Here is a 19758-nt window from a genome sequence, read left to right as displayed (position 1 = left end):
AAAGCCAATGAAAGTCATTTCCTAGAAAACCATCAACACAGGACGGGTAAAGGAAATACTTCTCCATAATAAAAAGCACACGGTGACATACCACTCCCCCAAATTACGACGGTGCCAAGCCTGATGTTGTCTTTGAACAGAAGGAAAACCTCCACTTCTGTTCAGGAAAGCCCACAGAAGGGATTTCCTTGACAACCGATCACAAAAGACAGGTAGAGGAAATACGTCGCCTAATCCAAGATAAAAGGCGCCTAAGGACGTACCACTCCCCCAAAATGCGACGATGCAAAGACTGATACGTTCCTCCAACAGAAGAGAAATGACTACTTCTCTTCAGGAAAGCCAATGAAAGTCATTTCCTAGAAAACCATCAACACAGGACGGGTAAACGAAATATTTCTCCATAATAAAAAGCGCACAGTGACATTCCACTCCCCCAAATTACGACGGTGCCAAGCCTGATGTTGTCTTTGAACAGAAGGAAAACCACCACTTCTGTTCAGGAAAGCCCACAGAAGGAATTTCCTTGACAACCAATCACACAAGACGGGTATAGGAAATACGACGCCTAAAACAAGATGAAAGGTGCCTAAGGACACACCACTCCACCAAATTACGACGATGCCAAGCCTGCCTATTTCCCTCTAAAGGAAGAGAAGCCAATGCTTCCCTTCCTCAATAAATTCAATGCAAGGATTATCTTGACACCCACCCAATGAGACCGGTACATGAAATATTTCTCCTGTCTCAGCTTTAAAACAGCACCCCTCTCTAAAAGGTGACGACAAAAGCCTGTTGAATTCACAGTAACATAGGAGAAGCTATCACTTCCCATCAGCCAAGGAAATAAGCAGCCTTTGCATTGCCTCATTTCTGGAAGTGCCACTGATGGGGCAATTTTAATATTGGGGCAGGGGACATATTTCTCAGACCCCACCTGGGGGGATGTCAAGGAAATGCTTTTCATGGGCTTCCCTCAAGAGGATTCAGTCAGTTATTCAGAGTCTCTCTTGGGGTAGAGAGGAGAAAACACCCATAATACATGAGGTAGTGGTAGTTTGTAGCTTCTGGGAATAACTGACTTGGAGTTTGGGGTACAGCACACTATTTTAGGCAGAAGTGTGCATTAAATGGGTAGAAACACACCCATAGAATGATTGTTTGACTTTCCCCTTACATACACAAGAAAATAAATTTCCTTTCATCTCATTCACCTCCATTATGCAAATAAAAACCTCTTGTCCATCCCTCTCCACTCCCAGGCCCACCCCTTTCACAAACCCTCCCGCAATGCCCTCTCTACTCCCAGCTGTGTGCCCTGCCAACCCCAAATCCCCTTTCATCCCCAACCCTCTTGTCTCCCCCTCCCCTCAAGCCTCATCTATCCCCACCCTCCCTTTACTGGCCCAACACAAGCATGGTCCCGACCGCCCACCCACCCAGCTCTCTTCTCAATGCCTCCTCGACGCATCCCATCTAATGCCCATGGTCTCTTCCTCCCCACCACAACTGCAGTTCTTCTCCCCCCCCCAAGTCATTCCCTCCTCAACGCGAGCCCTGTCTATCCCCCCGTAGTTTTCTTGCCAGCACGAGCGCGGATCTGCACCCCATATTCTGTAGTCATTAGGAGGCATTTTTCTCTCTTTTTGCCAATGGCTGTCGGCCACAAGTTGAAAGAAAAAACAATTGCTGGAGTATGTTTCAAGGTCCAGTTTAGCAAATATAGCACTGCCATATGGTCTAGTGTGGGAACGCCCTCCTCAAGGACACAAGCTGATGTCTGTTTTTCAGTGCAGAGCACACACTCCTGCCACAATGACAGGGGCTCCTGACGGGGAGCATTGACTCACTCGTTCTACCTATTTTCCCTTCGAGTTAGAGCAGAACTTCAAAGGCTTTGTCCGGCCAATCCTAAGTGGCCGTTAGGTAACTAGTGTCCTTTCTGAATTCTGTCAACAATTGGTAAGTTTGTTGAGGTTAATAAAAGGGAGTTCTCGGGGCATCGCCCTAGGAATTCCGCCGGCGGACATCTACGTGTGGACTGACTTCTTGCTTCTCTCTCTAAAGTCAATTGCTTTCTCTTTGTTCTGTGATCACCAAAACCATTAGCCTTTTCGTTTGATGATCACTACAGTCTAGGATGTCTCTCAGGCACGAGACATTTCAGCAGATGCAGAAGCCATTTGGCATATAAAGTCCAGTTCTTTCAACCAAGAGTTCACATCCTTGCACTTGATGGCTCACTGAGCTTTCTAACGCAAAGTGCACATCTCTGACGTTCTGCAGGGAGAAAAGAAGACAAAATTGCAATGGTCAGAACATTCATTTTTTTTCCAGGAATAAGTACTTTTGCACTGAAATACTTCTGCCCCATGTTCACAGAAACATTAAAGGCAACAAAGCTGCGTTGTTCAAGTTCGCATTTGACCACACAACTCTAAGCAGAAAAACTCACTGGAGGAACTAGAACCCTGACATTTCCATCCACAAAAAAAATCAGTCAAGAATATTAGAATGTGATAGGTAGAACAGAAATTTAAAATCTGGCACACAAGATCTTCTTTTTTTACAGAAGGAAAAAAACTATCAGATGAGAATAGTGTAAATGTGAGAAATCGCACCTTTATTTTGGCCATTTGACAATCCTGAATCAACTGTATGCTTTGACCTGAACTCCTGACCCTCTCTCATTCACTCTTTTCGACTACTGCTTTTATTCGTTTTTTAATCTGAAGTAACCTAAGTGATGCTGTGTACGCTCTCTTGGTCTTTAATCCTTACATGGATATGCACGAGTTTTTATCTTTTCATAACTGTGTTCTCAACCACTGTGTTACAGATCTCATTTGGTTTTAAGCAACATCAGGTGGAGAACTTTCAAAAAAAGGATTTACAATGTCATAACATTGTCCAATCCTAAATAAACCTTCTATCTTTTAATGTTTCATTATCTCCATGGCACTAATTGTAAGAAGAATTTATACTTTATATTAAAATATTTTACATCATTAAATTAAGGGGAAGAAAACAATAATCAGCTTTCACAGAAATGCTGGAAAGGTAAACTACAAAAATAAATCCTCCTGCACACGTGCACACAGTATTTGACTTACTACAGCACTTCAACTCTGTACTCCGTCCCTGTGTACTTAAACTGACAGCAGAGGACATCACTTCCCCTGTAAAGACGGCTCAGAGGCCTCCTTTCTCTGAACCTGAAAAGTCACTTGCACTCTTAGACAGGCATTTGGCAAGCACATCTGGTTTCCTATACAGGGATAAGGCCTTGCAACACACATCCCTTAATAGCTCCTGGACAGACTGTGAAGACAGTCCAATTCCAACCAGCTTTTAATGATGTACTGTGCAAGAAGAGATTTTTCTCTGCCACTGTTTTAATGATGCTTTGCCCACTCCTGATTTTGTTTGATTGCTTTTCCTGATATATTTATAGGCTGCTAATTTGATATGTTGAAGAGATGGCTCTACACTCCTCCATTGTTTTCTCAGAGGATTAATAAAACAAGGCCCAGAATTTTTTTAAAAAAATACATCTGTTTATTTTATGTGCCTTAAATAAGCTTCTTTAAAACAAAGAACAAAAGAAATACTTTGTTTTAAGATTTACCTTTACATCTCAATGTGTAAAACTCAAAAGGAAAGCAGTCAAAAACTGCAGTCTTTTCCTTGTCATACCTGAGATGAAGGCCACCTGAAATAAAGGAAGCTGAACAACTCTTCTGCCTAAGCAAAACTCAATGACTAACAGGAAAGTCAACACTATTCTGAGGAAATGCATTCCCCTGAGTAACCAAGCAAAGGTAAACCAATTGAAAGGAACTGCTGACCCAGGTTAACTGTTTTTTTCCTAGACTCTTCCACAGGTTCACTATTAATTAGGTGTGAAGCCTCTTACAGACAGGTATTTTACATCGTTAAATCACCAAAACCACATCCAGGCTCAAAAGCAAAGTTAAGGACAAAGCCTTTTCTGAGATTTAGGCAGCTAAAAGTTGTTCCCACCAAAAAATAACAGCTTCCTACCTCTCCTCACAGAGTAGCATGGTTCCAGTGCTCAAGCAGAGTTCCTCATAACAGCAGAACGGCTGACATGGCCCAGCCAGAATAAAGCTGCTGTCCAGAAGTGGTGAGCTCAGCCATTTCCTCTAGCTGCCCTTATATCCCATCACCCTCCATCAGAGCCTGCAACCTTTCCAACCAATCAGGTGCCGTCCTTTCTGAAGCCAACTAATTGGTAACTTCTGGAAGAGTAGCTCCTGAGGTCACCAGGTGTGCCTAATTAGCACACCAAAGGAAGCAAAAATATCCTCCCCAGTTTCAAGGCCTATAAATAGCATTCTTCACAGCCAAGATGGCTCCCTCATGGCCCGAGCCTTCTTTCTCTCCTCTCCACTCTTTTTGTAGCTGTGAAGTGAGTAAGACATCCAAAATATATAAACAGGTAGCTGATTTTTAAATCTCTTCTCCAACATTTTCTTTAAACAATACATAGTACTTTCAATTTTTTTTTCCTTATCCTGCATTTCTACTTTTGTCCAAACTAAATTTTTATTAGTTTTAATAACATCTGGCATATGTCTGAGTTGATTTGCTACACGATATAATTCTAAATTGGGTAATCCAAGACCTCCATTTTTGTGTTACATACCATAATTTCTTATTAATCCTCACTCAGTTATATCCATCACAGTAACAATTTAGCATTATCTGCCAATCTCTCAATTGTTTTTCTGCAATCTTTATTGGAAGCATCCAATATATAAAGTTTAATTTATAAATAATTTTTATTTTGCATAATGCTCCTCAACCAAATAAAGAAATCTTTAATTTCTGATGATCGTTTATCCGTCCAGTTATCTCTTTTTTCAATCTATCCAAATTTATTTTAATTATATACTGTAAGTTTCAGGTAATAATAATCCTGAAATATTTAATAACATTCCCCATTTTTCCTCCAAATATTGTTTTCATTCTTCATTTCTCGTTATCTGAGTTGTTCAACAATAAACATTCTGACTTTCCCCAATTTATTTTAATCCCATTATATCCTTGAATTCCTCGTAAGGCTTGTGTTAGATCTAAACCAGATTGAGCCTACCCACACCAAAATATTAGACGCCTTGTGACAGAAAGATGCCAGTAGGACCACTCAGGGCGGGGGTGGTTCAAAGACATCCTCTGATCGGCATCTTTAAGAGCACACCAGCCCTTTCCTAGTGTATTGAATCAAACAGCAAGCTAAACACCCATGTAGTCGGTCTCACTGCTGGGTCTGCTGGGATATATAAATGCACTCACCGCATTTGCACAAGAGCAATGATAAGCCCAATTTGGACCTGTGGAGTTCACAGATTTCTCAAATGAAGAACAACATTATTACACCTAAATCATCCCCAGATTTTAATTGGCATGTAACAGTGTCCAAAATTGACTGTATAGCCCTTGATTCTTTTCATTATAATCTCAAGGTATTATTCAGCCAATGCTTGCCTAATACCCATCTGTTCATTGCATGGCACTGCCGTCACAACTGTTGAAAGGTATTGGAAGCCCCAAATCCTGGATTCATCCTGTTCAGGTGAGTGAATGATGGCCTGGTTTGTTTGTTTGTTTCAGATATGGACAGATTTGCATGTTATAGATTTTATCTATACATTTCAGAAACTAGCAGAGAACCAAGGGCTTGGATTTCTAAGTAATACAAAAGCTGAAATCCTGTTTGAGCAGATATACCATGTAAAGGTGGTGAAGTCCCCAGCTGTGGCAATTTTGTGGGACTACTTTTTAAAAAAAGATTCAACTTGAAAGTCCCAATGCTCCGCTGGAACCCCCAGTTAAGTCATTGTGGCAGCGACAGTTTTCAGAAATTAAAGACTTCTCTTCTGTCCTGCAGCTGCCAATAACTTTCCCACAAGGAAGGGGATTCTAGAAGAGTTTCAGGGTAATCAGAAATGTTTTATTTCTGAAAAATCTCCATGGCGGATGTGGCACAACGTGCAAAACAGGGTTTCAGCCATAGCAATATAACGTGTGAAAACTGTAGAGATTTTCAGCAACTGCAACAATGGACTTTGATTTTTTAAATGGTGTGGAAGGTGTGTTTGTGTCTTTATGTACATACGGACTGACAAAGCCAATTCTTGCTTATCTGTTACAATTAAACAGCATTTGATACTCTTAAACCATTTTCTGGATTGGTTCCGTGAATACTGTTCAAATCCTATAGTATAAGGGGCACATCACGATTGGTTTTGTCTTGTTCTGCAATTCTGTGTAAATATGTTCATAAACAAATATCTCAGATAGCAAAAGGACAGACTGTATCTTCTAGTAAAGCGATTCATTCTGCAGGTGGAACTCAGCAAATTCCATTGAACAAAGACTGCTGTTCTTGCGCCAGATGAGGTTTTATTGTCAGTTTATATCCCTTACTCAGAGAAGGTAAGGGTTTTATTTTATTTTTATTTTTTGCCCTGGGTGTCTTGGCCTTTTGTGTTCAACTAAGTGCAAGTATATGGTACTCTGAAGTATTTATTTATTACATTTATATCCCATAATTTGGACATATAATTTATTTATTTATATCCTAATTTCCCCCCAAATTCAAATTTAAGGCAGCTGACAACAATATTAGCATTAGTGATAAAGTGTTGAATTTAAAGGAAATTAATCTGTGGAAAACTGAAATTGTACAGAAACATTTATTTTGTTATTAATTTATTCAATCTAACCAATCATTTGAAATGCCTAGATATGACCAGTCATGATTTAAAGTAAAGAGAAAGTTTAATGTGCCTTGCTATATGATCAATGAATGTAATGCTATACCCAGTGCTCAAATATAATGCTATTAATGCTTAATAATTAACATTACTTTCAAAATCATTGTTGTACATTTTAATAAATCAGAAGCAATACATTAATTCTTAACAAATTGTTTCCAGAAAATGTTTATATCCTGCCTTTCTTTCATCCTGTAATCTGAAGAGATGCCTAAAGACCATTACCAAGGCTTCCTCTCCTGATGCTGAGATACAGAAGAGCTAATAAGCAGCCAGGAAGGTCTTGCTTCATTGGTAGCCATTGCTTGGCCTTCCTTCTTCCCCATATTTCCTTTGTTCTTCTACCTTAGGGCTCATTTACATAGTTGATAGAATATGCATGTGGGACTTGTCTGTCTGTTGTTCTACTTTCTTTGGTCATTTCTTCATTTCAAAGAGTAAATAAAACCCCACCTTTTGCCCAATGACTTCCCCCACCCCGTAGTTTTTTGTAAGGTGTGAAGCCACACTTTAAAGAGTTGTCTTTTAAGTGCCTTCTGGAAGGCTATTATTAATATGTTTGTAAAAATGAACGTTGATGTTAATATTTCATAAAGTGGTACCAGGACTCTTCACAACCTTGGAGGACATAAGTACAGAGTGAACTGTGGTCGAAAAGAATGCCTAACCAAACTTCCTTTCTTTCCTCTCAGGGTGAGCTTGTGTCAGCCTTCTGCCTGGCCCAGCGGCGGGAAAATGCCCTGCCTATTGTCAATGCCGGAATGCGGATTTCATTTAAACCGGATTAAGCTGTTATTACCGACTTAAGCATTTTTGTATGGAGGCATCGCTTTTACCACAGTCAACGCAAAGAAATCTTGTCAGTTGCTTCTAGGAAGGTAAAGTGCACATTTATTCATGAATGCATGTGTCAGTGCCAAAGTTCTGCCAGCCTCTGCTGGCTTTAATGGGGTCACTGGGCGCCAGTGGAAATGACAGGCAAGATGATCAAAGTGGTCACTGTGTTATCCTTTGCAAACATTTCAACAAGAAACACAAAGCAAAGAAGAAAGATGTTGTGTCACCTAAAAGACGGTTCTATTTTAATATAGCTTCCGTGAACACATTCACTTTGTCTTTTTTGATTTTATTTTGTGTTGTGTTTCTTGCTGAAGACGTTATGTTGTTCAGGCCTTTTGATGAAAGCTGGATTTGATGAGCCCCTCATATGTCATTTCTACAGCCTCTTCTCCTTATGTACAGGGTTTATCCATGTAGAAAAATCATCACATTTGAAGAGGGCCTAAGAACTGATTTTAACTCTGTATCAACAGATGAATTAATGTTATCACTTCTGTTGGGGTACATAATTCACATTTGCTCTGTAGAAAAGATCTGTAGGCGGCCTAGCAAATTCCCGATCATAATATTTTCTAATAGATCCTTTCTTTTTTTTAAAAAATGTATGTGCTGCCTTCTTATGCCTGTGTCCATATAAATGTTCCTCTTTGAAAGAAAGCAGCATGCAAGGTTGCTCTAGCAAGTACTTTCATCATGCTTATTCTATGGGTAAAGACAGTGGCACTGCTGGCAAAGAATAACTCCCCAGTGAGCGACATATCTTGTACTGTTTATGCTGGTATCGCAAGTGTCCATTGGGCAGTGCTTGTGATATCAGCCGAAATGGAACCACAGTTTTCTTCTCCCAATTCCTGCTTTATTAAAAATCACCTGGGATTTTGAAAGGCTTGTTCTTGGGCTGATTCATTCAGTACTGTAGCTTATTTCAGCAGGACTGAATGCTGGAGTTCTTCTTAGAGACTAGGCAATTGGAGGGTAATGTCTCATTTCCTCTGCAGCCTTCTGCTGCACCTCAAAAAACCCTCCAGAGCCTCTCCAGAGGCACCTCTGAGACCTGCAGAGGGGAGGGCCGAGGAAAGAAGCTCAGTTTAGCTGACAAAGCAACAGCAATGTACCAATACGGAGGTGTTGGCTTATTTTGCTTTGAAGGTTGGGTAGTTTTTCTCCAGCATTTACACACATTCTGAGAGTGCTGCCCCCCCCATATAATCAACACAGCTTTTAAGTTGATGAATCACAATTGTCCACGGTTCAGTAGGACTCGGCTTGCAAAAAATCTTAAAATGCCAGCCAAGTTCTGCATAATTAATGCATTTTTGTGTATACAGGAACTGGAATACAAATACCCTAGAAGTAGTTTGCAGGCTAGTTTCTGAGGAACCTTTGGTCCTGGACACCACTCCAGAAGGAATACCTGAATACAAACAAACTCTGATTATAAGTTTCATATTAAAATTCTACTTAGAAACATTGAAGCAATTAAACTGAATGGTAATCTTTTCTGAGTTGTAAGCTGACCATCAGTTTTGAGCACTGTGGAGATGTGGTTGTTTTTCATTAGTAAGGGCAAATGGTTTTGTAGGGAATTAGAACTATGTGGTAAATTACGTACCTCAAGAAAAGCAAATGTGCTTTTTATTGATCCTTCCTTTCCAAAAGCAAAAGGCCATGTATTGTTCAATGCTGAAGCTTCAGTAAAAAAATTTAAATAATAATAATTAAAGCTGTGGACAGTTCACTATAGTAATAATAGATAGCTGATGTTGATTTAAGTAAGCGTTCTACCTGGAAGTATCCCTTCTCTCTTTTTGTGGAGGAACCACACCTCAGTTCATTATACAGGAGTTGTATCAATGTTGTCGTATAGACAACTGCGTTTTTCTTAGCAAATGTCCCACATTTTCTCCTGCAGGAAATCCAGCTTTCTTGAACCATTCTGAAAACTCCACATATATGTAGATATTTCCTATTGCCAGGGATGTTGGCAAGTCTTTGGGCCTGAGTCTCAAGTCCAAGTCTTGAGGGGGATTTCCCTGCCCCCCCCCCGGCTTGGGACTTGGACCAAAGACTGTGATTGCGCATGCGCCACCCAGTTGATAGGCCAGTGCATGCATGGAGGCCTCAGGTCTGTAAGGGATGCCGGGCGGGCCGATGCGCCTGCAGAGAGACAGTGGGCTGACTTCCCTTCCTAGAGCTGGCCTCTGCCTCTGTGCCGGCCTATCCAATGGGGGGTGGGGGTGGGGGTGGAGACAGCAGGCCCAGCTCCTGGGAGGGAAGCCAGGCCTGCTGCTTCTGAGGATGATGGCAGTGGCGGCAGCAGGTAGGGAGGCCCATCCCTAATAGGGAACCATAATATGACTCAGAAAAATGTTTCCAAGTCACAAGTTGAGTCTGAGTCTTTTTTTAAAAAAAGACCTCAAGTCAAGTTGAGTTGCTGGTGCAGCTTTTTTGGACTTGACAGCAAGTTGTGACTTGCAAGTCCCCACCTGTGCCTGTTGCTATTGTCCTTGTTTTGTGTTCACTCAGAGTCTTTCTGCTGGCTGGGCCAGATTAACAATTTTGTCCCTATATCACTATGGCCGCCGGGTAAACAAAATGGCCGCCCGCTGTGTTTTCAAGCGGATTCCTTGCTTTAGAGGCACTGAAAATGGCGGCGCTATGGAGGATTTTCGCTTACGTTGAGTTTTTAAGCCCATAGGAATGCATTAAACAGGTTTTAATGCGTTTCTATGGGCTTTTTAAAATCGCTTAGCGACGAAATCGCTTAGCAGCGATTTTTGCTGCACAGATTAACATCGCTAAGCGAGGCACCACTGTACAGTATGTTCAGCTATGTTCTAGTCAATTGAGCAGGAAGTAAAGTTGGCAAAGTTACTTGGGGATGTGGGTGGGTGACTTGATGGCACCTTTTGATATATTTTGTACATCAATGTACTGTATATACATGTATAACGTGCATGTATTGGTTTGCTAAACAAAATGCTAAGTTTATCCTGGACTGATCTATGTTGGCAAATAAGGAACTTTTTTTATTTCTGTGTTTATGTAGTTAGAGTTGGAATATGAGGTGGTATACCTTTTCGTTGAACTGTATTCCTGTGTGTACTTACCAACAAATAAACTACTGGAAACTACATGATTGTGTTCTAAGAGTGCCTTAGACCTTAAATATTGGCTGACTTTGTTAACAGGAACGTTTGTAAACATTGGCCCATTTTGAAACATTTAGGTGTGCACTGGGTTTTGGATTATAGGTTACATGGGCAGTGAGTTGCAGTTCTAAGGTCTGTTGCATACTAAAGACGTATACAGTGGTGCCTCACAAGACAAATGTCTCGCAGGACAAAAAACTCACAAGACAAATGGTTTTGGCAATGAGGTTGATGACTCGTAAGACAAATGTTCCTATGGCTGTGCTTCGGAAGACAAATGTTTTCTGTTTTTTGTTCCTGCCTCATGTTTGCTGATTTTTAAATGTTTTTCTGTGATGTTTAAAAAGTTTTTTGATTGAAATTTTTGAAATCATCTGCACAATATTATGGCTTTAAAGAACACTTAATAAACCCTTTGTAAACCAAATTTGACTTTGTTCTGACTTTTTTTGCCCATAGGAACACATTAATTAGATTTCAATGCATTCCAATGGGAAAACGCATTTCGCAAGACAACATTAACCGCGGAATGAATTAAATTCATCTTGCAAGGCACCACTGATTGTTTATTTTGTCATAACATGGTCTTTCTCTTTACAAAGGTTTCAGGTTGCTAATTAAGGATACCTTCCTTTTTGTTGTTGTTATTTTATGAAACAGGATATTAACCCGGAACAGTTGCCCCATGACACAGTAGGGTGTCCCCTGATGCATCTTGCAGCGATCAAGCATGCCACAGGAGAAGCTCTCTATTGCGATGACATTCACCCTGTGGAAAAGGAACTCTTTTTGGCCTTTGTGACAAGTTCAAGAGCCCATGCAGAGATTGTGTGAGCATGGAGAGATGTTTGATACAGCCCTCGCCCCGAGAAGGACAGGAAATTAAGAGTTATGTTTATAAAAAAGCCTGTGCAACTAGTTTTATGTGTCAAAAAATCAGAAGAAAAAGTCAGAGAAAATGGAGCTGTGACGTTTATCATGAAGCCCCTGCTTGTTTTTCCAAACAAAGGGTTTACGCCAGGGGTCTCAAACTCAATTTACCTGGGGCCCGCTGGAGGCAGAGTTTGGGTGAGGCTGGGCCACATCACATTTTCCGCCAAGGAGAGCAAGAGCCCGAGGAAGCTGCGCAGGAGTTTCCTTAACCCGGCTGGGGCTCCAAGGAGGAGGAGGAGGGGTGCGCCAGCCCTCGTCACCGGCCATGACCCCCTCCGGCTCCTTCTTCACTACCACCAGCAGCAGAAGGATGAAGAAGCGGAGAAGGGAGGGAGTGCCGGCGACCATCTAGCCGGGGGGGAGGAGTACACGACATAAAATTAAAAAAAAAAACCTCACATAATTGCCTTACCAAAGGAGAAAAGGCCCCGAAATTAAACAGAATAGGGTAGGCCCCCCAACAGGTACGCGCACGCAAACACACACATGGAGGTCTGGCAACCTTCCTCTGAGGGCACCCCTCAAAAAAAGGTGCACTCAGCAGCAGCTACCCCCACCACGACAGAGGAGCAAACTTTGCGAGGCGAGCCCAAGCAGCCTCCAGAGCCAAGGTGGCTGAAGCAGGAGGAGGAGGAGGAGGAGGAAGCACTGCTGGGTGCTGAGGCAGCCACTGGCCAGTCTGGTGCTGGGGGTGCTGAGAGTGAAAGAGAGCCAGAGAGCCATTTTTCTGGAAGAGGCGGTGGCGGCGGCAGCTGCTGCTCTTGGTGGCTTGGAGGCCCTCTTTGAGGACAGGCCGGGAGCGAGCTCCACTCTCAGGCATTGCTCGGTGGCGGCTCGGGGAAAAGGGCCGGCAGCGCACCTCGCTCACCGGCTCTCTCCCAAGACAGCGCCTCTTGCACCCTCCATCTGGAACTGCAGCCTGCCAGCCGGCAGACAGGCGGGCTGGCTGGCAGGCTGCAGTTCTGGATGGAGGGCGCAAGAGGCGCTATCTTGGGAAAGAGCCAGCAAGGGAGGTGAGGCTTTTTTTGACTCTTGACAGCAGAGGATGCATGGGCGCTTTGGGGGGGGCAGGCAAGGCGGGGGCCGCAAACTATCATCCGGCGGGCCGCATGTTTGAGACCCCTGGCCTACGCTATGTCCTCCCACCAGCAGATACCAATTGTGACATTCCCTCTTTTCCTCACTGCCACCAGTGGATTTCCTTTATCCACAATATATAAAGAACTTTAGTCAGACACTTGTCTGGTTACTGCCAACAGAACTTATTTACTGAAGTGTATTAAATTTAATCAGAATCACAGATGTTCTTTATTCATTGCATACAACCAAATCATTAAAATGTCATATATCTTGCCACATAATCAATCACTACCTGCTCTATCTATTTATATTGACCATCTTATCTCTATTAGTGTCAGTCCTCACTATCTCCCTTACTCTCTCTCTGCAACTTCTCTATCCTTCTGTCAAACCTCCTTATATCCGCTGACTCCGCCTCTCGACACCTCTCATAGGCTCATGCAAATGAGATCCGGAATATGAGTGACGTGGGGCAATCGTCACAGAAGCATTTTCAGATGTTTGCTTTATAATTAATGGGTCCAAGCAATGCTCTATATTTTATTACATGAACCGCTAATGTATTAGTGGGTATGTGCCCTCCAAAGGGCGTAAGACCAAAATTAGACCCTGGATACTCAGATGTTACTCACCTCTCAGCTAGGGAGTACTCATCAGAAGGTTACTTGCCTACACATATTCACCCCCATCCCCCTCCTGGATTAAAGAACCGAAACATTAAATGTATATATGCACATGGGACATATATCTTTCATTAGCTGATGATTGCTTCTTTCACTGATTTTTATGGAGTTGATTGTTGTTTTGAAGTAACCATCTGGTTAAGCCTCTCCATGTAGCTAATAGAAAATCCAGCAATGGTTGAATGATTGAAATCTACATTAAATCTTCCTTCAAGACAGTAAGATTTAACAAATAATAAGAATAAATTTGTGCAGGGTTGATGGAAGTAACATTTCCTAAATAAAGAAGTGAAAACCCTCTTCTTACCCACCTGCCCATCATCTTACAAAATACCTTAGATAAAATGTTGAAATGTCAAGGAATCATGAATCTAGAAAGAATTTCTAAGTTCTTTTACATTTCTGAGAAGATTATTGATTTTGTATTCGCGAAGGCTTTCACAGCCGGGATCTAGTGGTTGTTGTGGGTTTTTCGGGCTCTTTGGCCATGTTCTGAAGGTTGTTCTTCCTAACGTTTCTGGAGAAGAGAACAATAAAAGAAGAGGAAGAATATAAATAGAAGAAGAAGATTATAGCAAGAGGTCCTGTCTATGGTGGTGGGGAACACAGTTATATTGTATTTTGATTTATGTATTTTATGTTTATGTTTTTTTTAAAAAAAATTTAAAAAGTAAAGCGAGTTGGTGGTGGGTTCAGAGGTAAAATAAACAAAACTGCCATTTATGGCAGCAAACAAGTGTCTGGTTGAAGCACACAATGCCTGTTGTTGTTCTTACATACTGATCAATCACCTCCAACTTATGGGAATCCATAACTGAGTGGTCTCCAAAATGCCCTGTCCTCAACAGTCCTGTTCAGCTCTTGTAAATGCAAGTGTGTGGTTTCCTTCAGGAATAAATCCATCTCTCTCTGTTTTTTATCTTCTTCTTTTCCCGCTGCTTCAACTGCATCTATAGGCTCCACAAATGTACTGTGACACAGAAAAGTACACATGCCAAAATGATTCAAACTAAATTGCGTCCACAATCCAGTTAAAATAAACAACCTCCTCAACGCTGTTTAAAATATTTCCCTTTCAGGGGGGAAAGCAACAGTTCCTGTAGGCTCAACTGTACATTGTGTAAATCAACATTTTGAAACTGATTCCGGGCATCCCAAACCTGATGCAAACCCGGATGTTTTTCAATGTGTAACCACACCCTCCCTTTAGAACGGGTTCAGCACCATTTGGGAAGGGCCCTTGCATCCAGACCTTGTTTCCTCCATTCCTTGGGAAGGGTTTTATTTGGTTTCTTGTGAGCTAAAGTGGATCAGAAAGAAAGATTTCTGTTTGAGGTTTATCCTCTACTGTGTCAGCTGTGGGTCCACTGGGTTTTGTAGAACCTGTTTGACCAGCCTGCTCCAGTAAGACAAAATAAATGTTTGTGCACAATGGGAAGGGGAATCTCTCTCCAACAGATTTCAGCTGATTGAACAGCTATTGTCTGCCTCCCTATTGGTTCCTGACTTTCAGTACAGATGTTTTCATTTAGAAAGAAAATGAACAATTCTGCTGACAAGAAGAGAACCTCTGCCACCTTTCCCAGCCAGAGAAGGCTTTTCTCTGACAAAGAGCACAAGACAAATGTCTCCTTCCATTCTCCCTATCCACACCAGCACAGGGATGAGGAAAGTGTGCCCATTCAGATATTTATTATCCCTCATTCCCAGCCATGCTGGCTAGGGTTGATGGGAGTGGCGGTCCAACAACATCCAAAGGACCCTCGTGTCCCCATATTGGTCATGAGAACAACTCAATTTGCCTAAGCCCTTGGGGGAGAAATGAGCAGGCAGTGGATGTTTCAAGTGGCAGGAGGAGACCTCAGGTCGAGAAGCAGCACCTCTGTTCGCCCCCACAGCCTATTTCAGCCATTGATCACGTCGCTACTTCTTGTGGTTAATTTCAGAACTGGCCGTGCAGTCCGTTGCATTCTGGACCGAGCAGACGATATGTTAATAACTGGGGGCAGACATCCTTTCCTTGGAAGATACAAAGTGAGTAAAGCAGAGTTTAGAAAGGTAATTTTAAAAAGTAAATATCTATGTAACTCATAACGGGGAGGGGGGGCTCCCCAAAGGTCATTATTTGCAAAACAGCCATTGTTATGCTCTTAATTACTACTAAAGTAACAGGCTGCAGCAGCAATGTTACTTGTCATCCCGTACTCTGTAAAATTAAAAATTTGACCTATTTGCAAAGAAATATTTCTGCTCTAATCATTTCGAAACCTTTTTCAGCCAAGCCTAATTTGATCATCACACATTCCCAGAAAACGTCCATTTATGTTTTGACACAAAATGTAAGATTGCAGTGAGCCCAAGAAGGAGAGAAGCAGGAGGCAGCTGTTATGGTCTATGGCAGTAGCTAGCACCATGCCAATAAAAAGAGGGAATCTAAAGGAGGAAAGACAGAAGATCAGATCCTTACATCCTGAAGGGAAATTCTGGCCCAACTACTCAAAAAAAAAAAATCCCATACAACCCTACAGGCATTCACCTGCAAGTAAATGCACATGTACAGACTTTGTCTTAGTAGGATGACCAAATTTTTTGAAAGAGGAAAAAGAAAAGAAAATGTAAGAATGCAAAGTCCGGGCAATATGCTAGCTAACCAATGGAAGTCTCTCACTTTGTTCTACAGCTAGAAACTGCAGTTTGCAGGCCTGGTTAGGCCCCAGGCATTACAGAAATACAGATGCCAAAGCAAAGTGGTTGGATTAAATTCAGAGTACTCTGTTAAGCCAGGCAGGAAAGAGTGGAAATTGGGATCAGTAAAACAGCTTAAGCACACAGGGCTCAGAGGAGCAGTGATTAGAACACATGAATGCTGCTGATCTTTCTGATTTTTCCAGCTGATTGCAAGCCATCGTTTACACACATGGAGTGCGTATCACTCCAAACTGTGATGCCCAAGTCTCCCTAAGGAGCGCTTAGCATTCAGTTAGAGAGTTTGACAGGTTACTTACCCACCTCCTTTGCACTGGGGCAAGTTCTAAGACTTCAGCAGTGTGCAACGTAAGCCCCTTGGACAAGTCTGACCTTAAAAGAATGCTTTACTTGTACCCAGTACTTTCCAAGTACAGACACATGGGCTTTGTGATTCCTTAGAACTCACAACAGCTCATTTAGGTAGGACTCTTAAAGATAGCTAGTTTGTGGCCCTCTCCACCTCCTGGATTTAGCCAGACCCTGTTGTTCAAGAGACCAGTCCTTTTGTAAGAATTTTTATAATTATTTTTTATTAGAAAAATAGAGTTTCATAGAATCAGTTTATATTGCTCAAGCTTTAGCATAAGGAACGTATTCAAAGATGATTACAGCTAAATAAAATAACTATTCCCCATTAAAATAATAAACACTACTAAGCTGGGCTAAGGTAGGCTAGCCCCACCTCTTTCTTTCTCTCCACTTACATTCTTTCTCCTTTGAGCCACATACTCAAACCATCAAGTTCTTTTTCTCTCCCATCATCATGGAATTGAATCCCAGAACAAGATAGGATCTCCTCTCTCACACATAACCCATTGTCCATTTTCTACATTCTCTAACTCCTCCCTTCTTCTTGACAATTCTGGCTCTTAACCAATTAGCCTCAAGGGACTGTAACACCTTCCTCCTCCCTGAATTCCCATGAAAGTCCAGGTGTTTATCTCTTCTCCAATTAGCTCGAAATGTTGAGTCTTCCACAGGCCCCTTGATTTGACCTTCAGCTCTATCTCGAACCATGCTGTACCGATCTTCAGAAAAACATTCTCAAAGCATTCTCAAACTCATGATGCAACTGTAAACCTTTCTGTAGGTTGGATTTATGAACGATGGAACAATTGTGGCCCTGAGTGTGAAGTACTACAGTAACACTGGATGTACACCAGATGAATCGATTGTGGTATGCGGTATCATTTTTATAAAATTGGGAATCCATAATTTCTAAACCACCAAGTTCATAGTTCTGCTTCAGTAAATTTCCTGTACCTTTTGCAATTAAAATTGCGCATGTGGATTCTGAATTAGATGACATAGGTTTTGACAATACCTGATACAGGTAGAGCTAGGTGTAGCGAACAGCCCTGCCCTCACCTGTCCGTCACAGCTGAGCAGTGGAAAAGGAGCCAATGAGTGAACAGAAGGCGGTGTTAAGGGGGGAGGGGTTTGGATATAAAGGCTGGTGTATGGAGTATGAAGGGATTCAGTGAGTGAGGGAGGTTCAGTGAGGAGATTCTGTGAGTGAGAGAGATTCTAGTAGTGAGAGACTGTGTGAAACTTAAGAGTCGGAGGAGAGTCCGAGCCGTCAGCAGCGTGGAGTCGGAGCTCCGGTATTCCCTTTATTTTTGCCTTCCAAGCTTGTTATCTTATATTTTCCTCATTAGGGAACTTCCTACTCTTGGCTACGAGGCTATGGTGTTTATTGGAACCCTGCTGGTGGTCTATCCTTGAACCTAGAAGTGTTTTGCTTTTCTTCTTCGACCGGCCTCTCCCGTCCTTCTCCGCTGACGCCATTGTTATCTCCACAAGCAAACGGTTTGTTTTCTTTTTCTTCCTTTCCCCTTAGTCTATTATTTAAATGGGGAAATCCAAAAGAACTCTTTCTCAAACTAGCCCCGATTTGGCACAGATTTCACCTTCATCCAAACAGCTGCGGCTGGACTCCTTTTTTCCACCTCAACCTTCTACATCGACTACAACACCCCTGATAAGAAGTGCTTCTTCTACAAACCAGACACAGGAGGTCCATACTCCTTCAACTACTCACCCCCCTGAACAATGCTACTCCAAACCGCTACCTAGTGTTAACTCTCGCTTGGATTGTGATGCTATTGAACTTATAAAACATTATTCTACACTAACTGCAAGAACTGTCTCTCAGATTTTCTCCCAGCTTACTCTACTTACAGACTTCTTAAAGAGCTCATGCTCTATTTCTCCACATTGTCTATCCTGCCTAAATAAAACCTCAGATAAACTCAACTCGGCCGTTTGCAAAGAAACTCCTCCTAGTTCTTTCTCTGATGGCTGCCTCCCTCAAGTTCCTTCCAAGCCCATAATGCATTTGGTCTACGTTCCTCACGCTGTTGTTGTCACAATCGGTCCTCCTCGCGGTTTTACAAGCTTTCCACGCTGGACTAAAATCGCCTTGGCGAAGAGACATCTCGCCTTCCTCCTAAAAGTGAATGTTCGGAACATCAACCTCTACAGGACTGAGACCTTGTCAACATCCTTCCACTCAACTAGACTATTACTGACCTTCCATTCGAACTATGTTCCTGGGATGTTGTTCTCGTCTGCGAATCTACTACAACGATGGGGTGTTACCCCTCACCGCCTTTTCAAGAATACCACCATTGCCAGGCTTATCTCAATGGAAGCCTCTTTGCAACCCCCTCCTACAGACGCCTCCCCCTCCTCCAAGAGGACAAAACTGTTTCGAACCTTCAGACCTACCTACCCCCCTACGGACTCCCTGCTGCTCTCTTCTACTTCGCCGTCCCTTCCATCTCACATGAGGGTTGAAGCAACCCATCCCGCCAAGTCGATGGACCACTTGCCATCTCCTCAAATCCCCTCTTTGCCCATTTTACAATATTCCTCTAACCCACCGGTGACACCTCGAGACTCCATCACAGATCTCCAGTCGACCAATGCGCCTGCTTTAATTCAACCGGAAGCTTATGTCTGTTTCCCTGCATACTCCAATCCTTCTACTGCTTCCCCTCCCCATATCCCCCTATCCCCTGTATGTATTGTCAACCGGGGTGCCCCAATCACCTCCTTTGCATTGGTCGATGCTATGTCCCAGAAACCCCCTCCCCTTAATTTCGATTTTACTAACCATAAACCTGCAATAGATGCTTTAGCCTCACCCTCTGGGCCTGCCTGTCCTCCAGTCCTTGATCCCCTTTTGCCTTCTGTGATTCCCCCCCCCTCAGACCCCAGTACTTCCTCCTGCTGACTAACTGCTTCCCCTCTGACCCCCCCCTCTCCCCATCCCTCTCTCCAATTAATCTCATGGAATATAGGTGGCTGGAGGAAAAAAGCTTCGTACAAAGACCTGCTAAAGTTTCTCTCTAGCTACGACATTATTCTCTTACAGGAAACCTGGTTATTAAATCCTCCGTCCATTCCGGGTTTCCTTACTTATCATATCCCGGCTGTTAAATCTAAAACAAGAGGGCGCCCCTCCGCGGGTCTCTGCTGTTTCCTTAAACCCTCCTCCTTATTCACCCTCACCTC

General features: G+C 42.5%; 3 long non-coding RNA genes across 3 annotated transcripts; 2 read left to right on the top strand and 1 right to left on the bottom strand.

The window, feature by feature from the left end:
* The first annotated feature begins 1123 nt into the window (after positions 1–1123).
* LOC144584232 (uncharacterized) lies at positions 1124–12219 on the top strand. The gene is made up of 3 exons (XR_013538357.1): positions 1124–4462; positions 7496–7681; positions 11456–12219. It is a non-coding gene; the product is annotated as an uncharacterized LOC144584232 (long non-coding RNA).
* Positions 12220–13610: 1391 nt separating this feature from the next.
* On the bottom strand, positions 13611–17209 carry LOC144584231 (uncharacterized). The gene is made up of 2 exons (XR_013538355.1): positions 14283–17209; positions 13611–14008 (listed from the first exon to the last, which is right to left on the bottom strand). It is a non-coding gene; the product is annotated as an uncharacterized LOC144584231 (long non-coding RNA).
* Positions 17210–17802: 593 nt separating this feature from the next.
* Positions 17803–19239, top strand: LOC144584229 (uncharacterized). Its single transcript, XR_013538350.1, has 2 exons — positions 17803–17843; positions 18080–19239. It is a non-coding gene; the product is annotated as an uncharacterized LOC144584229 (long non-coding RNA).
* The last annotated feature ends 519 nt before the right edge of the window (positions 19240–19758 follow it).

The sequence above is a fragment of the Pogona vitticeps genome, chromosome 1, assembly GCF_051106095.1.
Source record: "Pogona vitticeps strain Pit_001003342236 chromosome 1, PviZW2.1, whole genome shotgun sequence".
Taxonomy (NCBI): domain Eukaryota; kingdom Metazoa; phylum Chordata; class Lepidosauria; order Squamata; family Agamidae; genus Pogona; species Pogona vitticeps.
This window is presented reverse-complemented; position numbering and strand designations above follow the sequence as displayed.